The sequence below is a fragment of the Equus caballus genome, chromosome 14 (genome assembly GCF_041296265.1).
Source record: "Equus caballus isolate H_3958 breed thoroughbred chromosome 14, TB-T2T, whole genome shotgun sequence".
NCBI lineage: Eukaryota > Metazoa > Chordata > Mammalia > Perissodactyla > Equidae > Equus > Equus caballus.
Window position 1 is genome coordinate 90704379 of NC_091697.1, and position 10477 is coordinate 90714855.

At 39.5% G+C, this 10477-nt stretch overlaps 1 long non-coding RNA gene across 1 annotated transcript; it reads left to right on the forward strand.

Moving 5' to 3' along the window:
- Window positions 1-284: 284 nt before the first annotated feature.
- On the forward strand, window positions 285-10012 carry LOC138917509 (uncharacterized). The gene is made up of 2 exons (XR_011425692.1): window positions 285-441; window positions 9611-10012. It is a non-coding gene; the product is annotated as an uncharacterized lncRNA (long non-coding RNA).
- Window positions 10013-10477: the final 465 nt, after the last annotated feature.

The following is a 10477-nucleotide window of genomic DNA, read 5'->3' on the forward strand; positions in this document are numbered from 1 at the left end:
AATTTAGCAACACAGGTAGAAAAGTTGGACGTTCAAATAAAAAAATATAATAGAGTAGAAGATGTAAATATAAACATGTACATAAAGACTAAAAACAGCAGGAGAAGTGTGTCTATAGTTGTGTACACAGTCATAAGGAGTAGGGAGGATGGAATGATTGACTATAACCTGTATTAGTCATTAAACCACTGTATCAGTCAGAGTTCAGTGCAGAAAAGAGAAACTACTCTGGGTGTTTCAAGCAGAAAGGAATTTAATACAGGCGATTATGAGGTCACAAAAACATTGGAAGAGGCTGGAGGAATGGAAGTCAGGGAGCTTCCCTTGACTTCTGGTTTCTGTTTGTCTCATTGTCACTGCAACTGAGCTAAGTGCTGTAGCCCAGGCTCCCGCTGCTTCGGTTCTGGCTGCCTTTCACCCAAGACCCTGAGGAGCAGTGAGGTAAATATGGACGCCAGTCACTGCCGGCATGTGTGACTGTCAGAGCTTGCTTGTCCAGAGGAACAGCCACAGGAAGATAGCTTCTCCTGTGTATCAAATTTGTCACAAGTACATCTCTTTGGCCAAATCCAGAATGTACCTGGAACTCCATTTGCAATAGAGTCTGGGAAATGTAGTTTTATTCTTTCCAGTGCTGGTAGTTTAGGGGTGGCGATGGATGTCAAGAACTAATACACAATTTGAGTCACCTTGGTATGAATTTATTAGATCATCAAGCATAAAGCAGGCAAGTAAAGAATGGGTACATTAAATCAATAAATTTTGTCCGGGTCAGGAAGATGCTTAAGGGGATTCTATTAAGTAGGACTTATAAAGGAAACTACCTGGCAAGAAACCTGGTAGTTGGAAGTGGGAAGACTGAGGACATGTGGCTATAAAGCATGGATAGAACTGAGAAAATTATCAAAAGAGTGGTTGGGGGTGCTGAGGAAAGATAAACCATTTTTCATTATATAGGCATACACAATGATGATAGGAATAACAATAAAAACAATAATATAATGATTTAATAACACAAAGTATATGAAAACCTCTGATAAACCATGAAGTCCTGGCTATAAATAAAACTGGTGGTAGATATTATCATTCTCATTTATACACAAGGAAACAGGTTTTAAAAAGTTAGCGATTTGTCTGAGTTCGCTTTACCATGTGTTAGAATGTGAACTGAACCTTCCTTTCTTCCTCCCTCCCATTCTCTCTCCCCTCTCCTCTTCTCCTCCATCCTTCTTTCCCATAACTTAGTGAGCACCTACTCTCTGCCAAGGTCTTCCTTGGATGGTCAAGACAAAATTCTTTCCCTGAAGGAGGGCTTCTGTCTGAAGTTCACTCAGGATTTTTTGTTGTTGTTGTATAACATATGCCTTCCAGCATTATATTAGGAGCACTGGATTCTGTTAGGAAGCTAGCCACTTTTATCTTATTCAGAACACGAACACACACACACACACACACACACACACACACACACACACAAACAAACAAGGCATGGGCCAGTTCTAACAACAGGGCGGTAGAATCTAAACTCAGATCTTCAGAACTTGGTTGTAGCAGTAAGCTTTGCTTCCTTGCTGGTAAATGGGTCAAATCGCTTTTATATAGAATTGCCTACATGTGTCAGGGCTGTAGGATTTGACTCCTGGGAAAAAAATAAAATGAAAGACTAAAAATGGCTACAAAATATCTCCAGGATATTAAAGCAAAGCTAACCACATAAAAGACACATGACATTTGCCTGTGAATAGAGACTGAGCATTTTGGTTCTTATGCTGGTTTTTAGCTGCCAGTGATTCTTGTGGCAACAATCCAAGTTTTCAGGACACTATCACATTTTTAAGTTTTCCTAATGAATTATAATAACATTTCTGTAGTTTACATCAAATTGTGTTGAATGGCATTTTTAGCAAATTGTGTCACTTTGTGAATTTCCAAATTTTACAAAATTTCTTGTGCCAAAAAATAATCAGTGAAAACGATTTTGTGTGAAACTTTTTGAAAGCCAAGTTTAGCTGATTTTGCTAAACAGCACAAGCAAACAATTTATTCAATCTTTCTCCAAGTCCTTTTTCTGCGCCGTGTTCTCCGCTTCCAGACCCCCCTCCTGCTTCCCCCTTTCTAAGCTTCTTTCACTCTGTTTACTGGCCTTTGTTTCTGCTCCTAGTTCGTCTTTCTCTAACATTATCAGCCCTCCCCACAGCCCTGCACCCTTAGTGATACCAAGCCTTAGGCAATGGTTTTGGGTTGAGGGTTCACGGAGGTCATGGATTTTCCACCGAAAGAAAGAAAGAAAAAAGAGAGAAAAAAGGGAATGATCACTTCTGCTCTCTCTCCTGCCCTTGGTGCTGAGAAATTTAGAAATTGAGAGTATCCTGGCGAGCATTATTACTGTGGGATTGAGACAAACACACTACTCACCACAGAGAAGCCATCATAATGTTGCTGAGGATAAAAGAACATATTTCTATATGCCTAGACTTACGTTTTGAGATCCTTGCATGTGGGTGGTTAGACTACCTTAGTAGATTTGTGAGCATGTCCTTCTGAACTGCTCTGATTCTCTTTCCCAAGGAGAGAAACAGTCAAGGGGAGTGGAAACAGCATGTGTTTTGCAGTCAGAGTTCCTGGGTTGGAATCTGGGCTTGCCAGCCACTTAATCTTCCAAGTGTCAGTATTCTCTGTTACCAAATATGGAAACTAGCTACCAACACAGCAATAGCAGTATTGCTAACAATGCTGTTAACATTAATTGGATACTTACTCTTTGCCAGGCATTCTATTAAATGCTTATATGCCTCATCTCAAATCCGTTCACAACACTAGGCAGTGGCAATTATTAATCCCATTTTATAGATGAGGAGACTGAGGTAAGAAAATATTAAATTACTTACTCTAGGCCATTTAGCTAAGAATGAGAGCTGGGTTTTGAACCCAGGTCTGTCTGATTCCAAAGCCCATTCTTTGAACCACCATACTAGGTAGAAATGATGATTAACTAATACAACAGACTATCAGACATAGAGGAAGGGATCATTCTTTTGTTTGGTTTTGAATCATTTTGTTTAAGGGTAAAAATTCCAGGTGGCATAAAGATAGCTCCAGTCCCTGCTCTGGCTTTTTCAGAATTTTCTCTACTATCTCCCCTGTGTGGGTACACATCAGAACAAAAGATGGTGACTTAAGACTATGACCCAAATCATGGGTCACCAGCCCTATTTCTTTGACCATGTAGAAAATTTGGTAAACCATCTAGAAAGTATCATGACAAACTAAAACTGGGACATTGTCTGGTCTCAAATCAGAGATTGTAGGAGGTGTTGTGCCCAGCAGCAATGGGAGAGGGAGATGGAATTGAGACTAGAAACATCCCTCTGCCAATTACTCTTAGTGGTATTCCTAATGGAAACCACAGAAGCTTACATTGACTGTTGCAGAAAAGCCACATAATTATAGGACAGCACCATATTCCAGCCTCCTGCGGCTTCCATGTGTGTTTTTGTGATCCAAGGTTGTGTCTAGCCCACGTGTTAATTTCTACCTGCTGAATACAATTTAGTTTGTAGTAAGTGATGCTTTCAAGAACTTTCTCAGCAACTGACCTCAGGGTGGGATTCTTTTCTAAACCACGTGAAGCCAGAGAATCAGCACAAACAGCTGATTGGTACGCTCTGCTTCAGGAGAGTAACGAGTCTTCTGCAAAAAAGATCATAAAGTCCCTAAACGAACTATGGCAAATGCTTTAGGTATGTCTGTAAATTTGGTCTTCCGTGAATTTACTTATGCCTTTTCAACTATGCCTCGATCACAGTTTGTCAAATCAGAGTGTTATTATTGAGGTTTCAGGAGGTCTTTGATTATTTCATGACCTTTTCCCTAAATAGCACCTATTACTTTGATACAAGAATTTTTGAAGTGCTTCACAATCTTTCGCTATTCCCTGGGGCCTGGGTCAACATTCCTGTCGTCTCTATTTTAAGATGAAACACAGAGAGTTTAAGTGATTTTTCCCATGGGCTCCCAGCAAGTCAGCATCTATGCTGGACACAAACTTCTTAAGCTTTTGACTTTAGATGAGCTCACTGAGCCACATATTTCCCCCAGCAATTATTTATACACATTATGCATCTGACCTGGATATGCTAGTGCTTATTTCCCATTTGCATAATGAGGAATACATCAGGCATCCAAGAAGGAATATTTCTCAATACAAGTCACTGAGTCCTAATCCTCCCTTTATAGGGTCAGGGAGGAGGATGGCCCCGGCCAGCGCGCCCAGTCCTGAAGTGCACGTTCTGGACAGAGCCCGGTCAGAATGAGGTCAAGTGGTGATCCGTCCCTCCTCATGGCAGAAAGATGAGAGAGGGAGACACATTTTTTCACTTGGGTTTTTCTAAGTGTAAAATAGAGTTTAATTGTGGAATGCTGGAGTCTTTTTCTGCCTGTTAGGCACCTGGAGAGGGGGCCTCAGGAAACACTGTGGGTAATGAAGCTTATATTCAGGTACCACAATAAAGACGGGATGTGTGTGAGGGGAGAAACTTCTTATTTTTGTTTCCTGACTTTTCCTTTTTGCCCTTAGAGGGACAGATCATAAAGGGTATTTTAGAAAGTATGTGTGGAGAATTAAATATCATAGTTTGGTAAGCTATTTCTTTTTAAATGACTTTTATTAATAGTTCCTTTGTTATAAAACTATCTTGTCCTATTTTAAGTTCATTAAATAAACTTTTGAAAATGCAGAAAAACAGAGAGTAGAAAATAAAATCACCCTAAATTCCACTACTCAGGGGTAAACTTTTTTTTAACATTTTGGTATATTCTTTTCTTTCTTAAAAGTGGGCTTACAATTTTTTTTACATTGATTATATATTTAAATGGATATAATTTACTACCTATTTTATATATACACACACAGAGGATTATACTGTGCATATTACCTTATAATCTGCTTTTTAAACTTAAACTTGGCATATTTTGAAAATCTCTGGCCATTAGTCTTCCCCAAAATCATTCCTGATGGTTCCATAGCATTTCATTGTATGGATGTATCATTGTTTATTTAACTAATCCCTCATTGCTAGACATTTATGTTGTTTCCAAATTTTCTCTGTTATAAACAGGCTATGATTAAGATGCAAATCTTATTTATAAGGGCATCAGATCACATATTTTTTTTGTATCTTCTGGAAGACAGAAGACATAAAGTAGCTAAGCAATATTCCTGCGGTATTAATCTTTTAATGGGAAATCTTGGCGGGAGAGAACTGTTTTGAGTCCAGCCAGGGCTAACATGGTAAAACGTGCAACACTGAAGTGCTCATTCCTGTTCACTAGAAATGGAGATAAACACAAGTGAAGAGCTCTATGTGGCTAAGGGAAAACACTTCTCATACAGCAGACTAGATAATGGTAGAATAGCACTTAGTTAAGATACTGAATACAACTTTTAAGAAGTGTTAAAAAGTAAGGAACTTATTTGTCTAAAATTCAAGTATGTTGAAGTAGTTGCCCAAGGACGTGAATATACGGGTCCAGTTATCTTCGATGCAGGCCTTTCCAAGGCACATTTCTAAAATAAACACAAACAAAAAACAAGCAGAAAAACTCCAAACCCTCAAATAACAACAACAACCCAAAGAAAAACCCCAAACCTGCCTTTTGTTTATTTCATTTGGTTCTCCATTGGCTAGATCCGATTCTGCCTTTTCAAATTCAGCAGATTGCATCAATGCTTTTGGAAAGAACATGTCGCCCCATGCAATTTTTTCACATGAAGGTCTATATTGCTAAAGAAACAAGCCTACTCTTTTTGTATCATTCACCTGAAGCAAAAGAAGAAAAAAAATGTTGCGGAAATCAAAAGGAGTCCATTTAAATTCTATCAACTCTTCCCTCAGCTTCCCATCCACCCCCGCCCCCCCTTTTTTCTTTTTTTTTTTAAATACGTAGATTCTCTATGACTTTCAAACCAGCACTGATGATAACTTGACTGGCAGACATGAAGTTCTAGGCTGAAGGAACATGTGATCTGAGCAAATTGCAGCAGTTCTATAGATTGAAGTAATCAAAAACATGCATATTTGACTACTCAGACATTTATGGGCTGGACCTTCTGTAGCAGGATTCGGAGGAGCATAATGATGTCAGCTCTCCCCAGATAGATCGGATGGCTCTGTGAACACGGCTAGAGAATAGCACATTTTGTTTTCCTTCTCCTTGGGGTGACCATTGTCTCCAGTTGGTCCAATGCTCAGTGAGTCATTAATTAAACCCAGAATCTTTATAAGTGACCTGTTGCAGCATGGAGGTTTATCCCCCACTTATTCTGCTTCACTGCATAATATTTGGCCAATGTGACTTGTTCTTATTTTTAAAAAACTTTCCTCATTCTTCCTCACACCATGAGGATTCAGTTTTGAGGTGGAGAGCAAAAGGCCAGGTTAAGAAAAACACAGACACCTCCAGTGTGCAAAAAAGGCAATAAACCCATCACCTCTAACAACAGCAGAGCCTGAAAAGAGAAAAAACAGCCTGCCAAGAATGTAGTAACCACCCATTCACTTTTAAATGCTCTCCACACTTCAATGCACAGACCTAATTACTTTTCTGCATTCCCAAATCCACTTTGCCCATACTGCAATCAGAAACCTGGCGTTAAAATATTTTAGACTTGGAGGATCAAGACTAATTATGGGCCTTAGCTGCACCTTTTGGTTTTTCTCCCCCTCCCCCCTCCTTCTCTTCTTTGGGTTCCTTTAAAGCACGCTCCACTGGAAGAAAGGCTGCCCAGTCCCAGTCGGGGGTGAAGCCGAGAGAGAATGAAACAAAGAGCAACTCAACTCAATTCAGTAAGCTTCAATGAGGCTGGTATGTTTAATGTGAGCCCAGGGTTAGCCCACAGAATTGTGGCAGAATGCAATATTCTCAACAAAAAAAGATGTGTTTAAGGTCGGCTAAGGCCCCATAAGGCTGTTGTTGGTGTTTAAGCAGGCCACTGAGGTATTTAGCACCGAGGGTTTCTAAACATTCCAGCTGAGAATTAGACTGCAGCTTTACAGTAGCTGCTTAAAGGTTTGGGGGGCTGGGAGCGTCCCCTCCCCCTTGTATTGAAAGGTCAACAAACAGTAGGAAAGATCATGTCATAACAAAGATGAAGCCACCTATTATCGAGTATAGTGACAGCTAATAGCACTATCAGAGGGACTAATCCAAGGCATTAAATAGTGTAATTGTTAAAATAATATCATGGTTATTAGAACACCCAAGCATGAGACATTTTTCATTTTACGTGACATGAAAGTATTGCAGGTGAGCCGGGCCTTCGCATGACAGGCACTTGTTATAAATATGTAAATATTAGAAAATTGCTTCAGTACTGCAATTTTCCTGCAGCATACAGAATGCATTTTTGATACGCAGATGTTATGTTTCATGGCATTTACTAAACTACTTTTGGGTAATTTTGCCGAGAGTTACACTCTTGAAAAGCTTTCATTCACACAAAACAATTTACTGTGAAAGTTGGTGCTAATGTTTTACTTCGTTGAGACATTTTTAGTTTCATGGGCTTAATAAGACAAATGCTGACACAAAAAAGCGTAGTTTCTCAGAGATGAATTTGTGAAATGGCTAAGAGAGGCTGAATGCCGATAGAGTTAACTTTACGGAAACTTCAGCTCTAAGTTTGAACTTGGCTAATTTTTATGAGATTGGATCTAGGCGTAGGTATCTTAGGTTTACACAGTTCTTATCCACAATATCAGAAAGAAATGTGGTCACCTTGAGGGGGTACAGATGTCACAAAAACAGGGGAATCCTCATCATTGAAAACACAGGAAGCTACTAAAATGCCTCCCTATTTCTTTTAGGTTCCGGCAGTCAAGAATCCAAACCACAAGTGGTACTGGAGGAGATGGTTTAAAACAATAAGATGTTTTGATGGTCAGAGTTTGCAGGGCACTTAAAAGATAATACAGGGGGCACATACATTGGCTCACAACCACCAATTAACCCTCCTTGTTAGAAAGGTAATTTATTCCACTCAGAGGCATCAAATATCAGAGAAATCATGGGCCAAAACAGTAATTATCTGCAGGGAATTCAAAGGCTTTGAAAGCCAATAATTCCAAAGAAATAAAAACAGTTCTTTTCACTGTATAGAATTCATCTTAAAACCTGTAATAGGAACCAGGCCCTGGCTGTGAACCTGTACGCTTCAGAGAGACAAAGGGAGGCTGCAGAAGGCAAAGGGAATAATCATGGGGCTTTTCTGCCTAAAACTATCTGGAAGCAGAGGTCAAAGACCAAACATTCTGGGCACTCTCTGTAACACCAAGTCCTGATCCAACGTGGAAATGGAGGGCCGGATTGGCCAAAAGTGGGAATGGGGGAAAATATTAACTTCCTGAGCTAAAGAAGATGACAAGACACTATTTAAAAAGTCTAGCGGTTTAATTTGAATTTTTAAAGCTCGAGTGAAATAAAATAATCTTTTCTAGGATAAAAAAATAATCTCAGAATTTCTCAAACTTCATGGCAAATTCTTCTTAAGAAAAGCATTTATTCTTAACGCTTCATCTCCTTTATGTTATATTCAGAATGACAGTGGACCTGGTCGCTGAATATTTGACAATGAAGCTCTTCCTTAATTTCATCCTCACTTATTTTCCAACTTTTTCTTATATTTTTGCTACATTAAAAAAAAAGGCAACCCAAGTTCATATCTCTAATAAATCATCTGAGTTGTGTCCATCTATTCCATGCATGTATGTACTAGCATTTGGTGTTTCTACATTTTCAAACACATGGCTTCTTAATATTCTGTAGGGGGGCCTTGACTTTTACACATTTACTACCAATTTCATAGAAATTCATGGGAGTAACACCTACTTTTCACTTAACAAGGTCAAGGCACAAATCCACATACCTAATTTAAATGATTCCTTTTTTTTTCATCACTGTAAATCCATACCAGATGTGAGGGGAAGAGGAATGTGGTTGCCTGTAGCTCCGTTACTCTGACCACCTCTGATGATTCTCCTGTGGACCCGGGAGAACAGATTTACATTTCATATAGCGAACTTTCCCAAGGAAATAGAACTTTCCAAGATTCTGTTTTTGTCCTAAGTTAGGTTAATGTTAGAACTGGACACTGCTATGTTCTGTGACAATGCAAGATACAGAACCTTGTCACTTTGCAGACTGGGTAAGGTTCTTGAGTGACGTTTGAGGACTGTTGACAAGATGTATGTGTAAGTAGTCATGTAGCCAGCTGTCCGCCAACAGTGGCCTAGCCAACACCTCCACCATGTCGTCCAAAGATGTTGGACTAGACGTCTTTGATACTCCCTTCCAACACTTAAGGTTCTGTGATACTATAATTTGTCCAATTTAGATCAAGACATTTTATTATACTTAAGAGAGCACTTTATTTTCTAACTTTAGGTATGCAGGAAAAACTTTAAATTACATTTATTTTGGTAATTAAAGATAAAATTGCCTGTATCTGAGCTGGCAGGAACACTGAAATTCTTATATAGCCAATGCTAAAGTGCCATATTTAGCATTTCAAATTTCTTAGCACATTTAATTCTCTCATGTGTTCCTTTTTCAGGGGTTTCAACAGGGAAATAGTGGCTACTCCTCTCAAAAAATGGAAAGCAAATGCATAGAAAATGAGAATGCCTCTCATATCCTGCCTGCTCCTCAGAAGTCAGATGCTGAACATTTTGTGATGTTAACTAAGAGACAGAAGAATAAGAGAACAAATGGCAACTCTTCTTGGTGACTCCTGGACAGCGTAGAACATCTCAGTGGTCCTTTATGCTGCTTAGTTGGATAACTCACTTTCTACACATTTCTATGTTGATAACTCTTACATTTATATTTTCATCCTGACTGCTTACCAGAGTTTTAGTCCCATTGTGGGACTTTGTAAAGCCCATTGGTATTCGTATGTCCCAGTGTCACATGGAGCTCAACAGACGTAGAATTAAACTCAGTTTGGTTCCCAGTGTCTCCTGTTTGTGGTGTTTACTTCCCTCCAAATCAAAGGCTTTGCCCATGTCTTTCCCAGATCTGGGTGCCTCTCTTTCTGCTGGGCTCAGGTCTCCTGTTATTAACAGTTTCACCATTGTCGAAGTTCTCCAGGTTCAAAGCCCTGAAGGCGTTTCTAACAGATTGCTCTCCTTCATGCTTCGTAATGAGTAAGTTCTTGAAATTTTTCCTTTAGACTGAGAGCTGTTGATGTTATTTCCTTTCTATCTCATAGTCATCAGACAACCGCAGACACTTGTCAAGTCTTGCCTGAACTAATGCAGCAGCTTTCTAGCAGCGTTCCTGGCCACCTCTTCCCTTTCTCAAATTCTGCTGCTAAACGAATACTTATAAGACATCTACTCCCCTGCTGAGAAGCCTGTGAAGGCTCCTGATCTCCCAACATTGTGCCTAAGCTCTGCTGGCTGTGTCTCCCTCGTCTTTA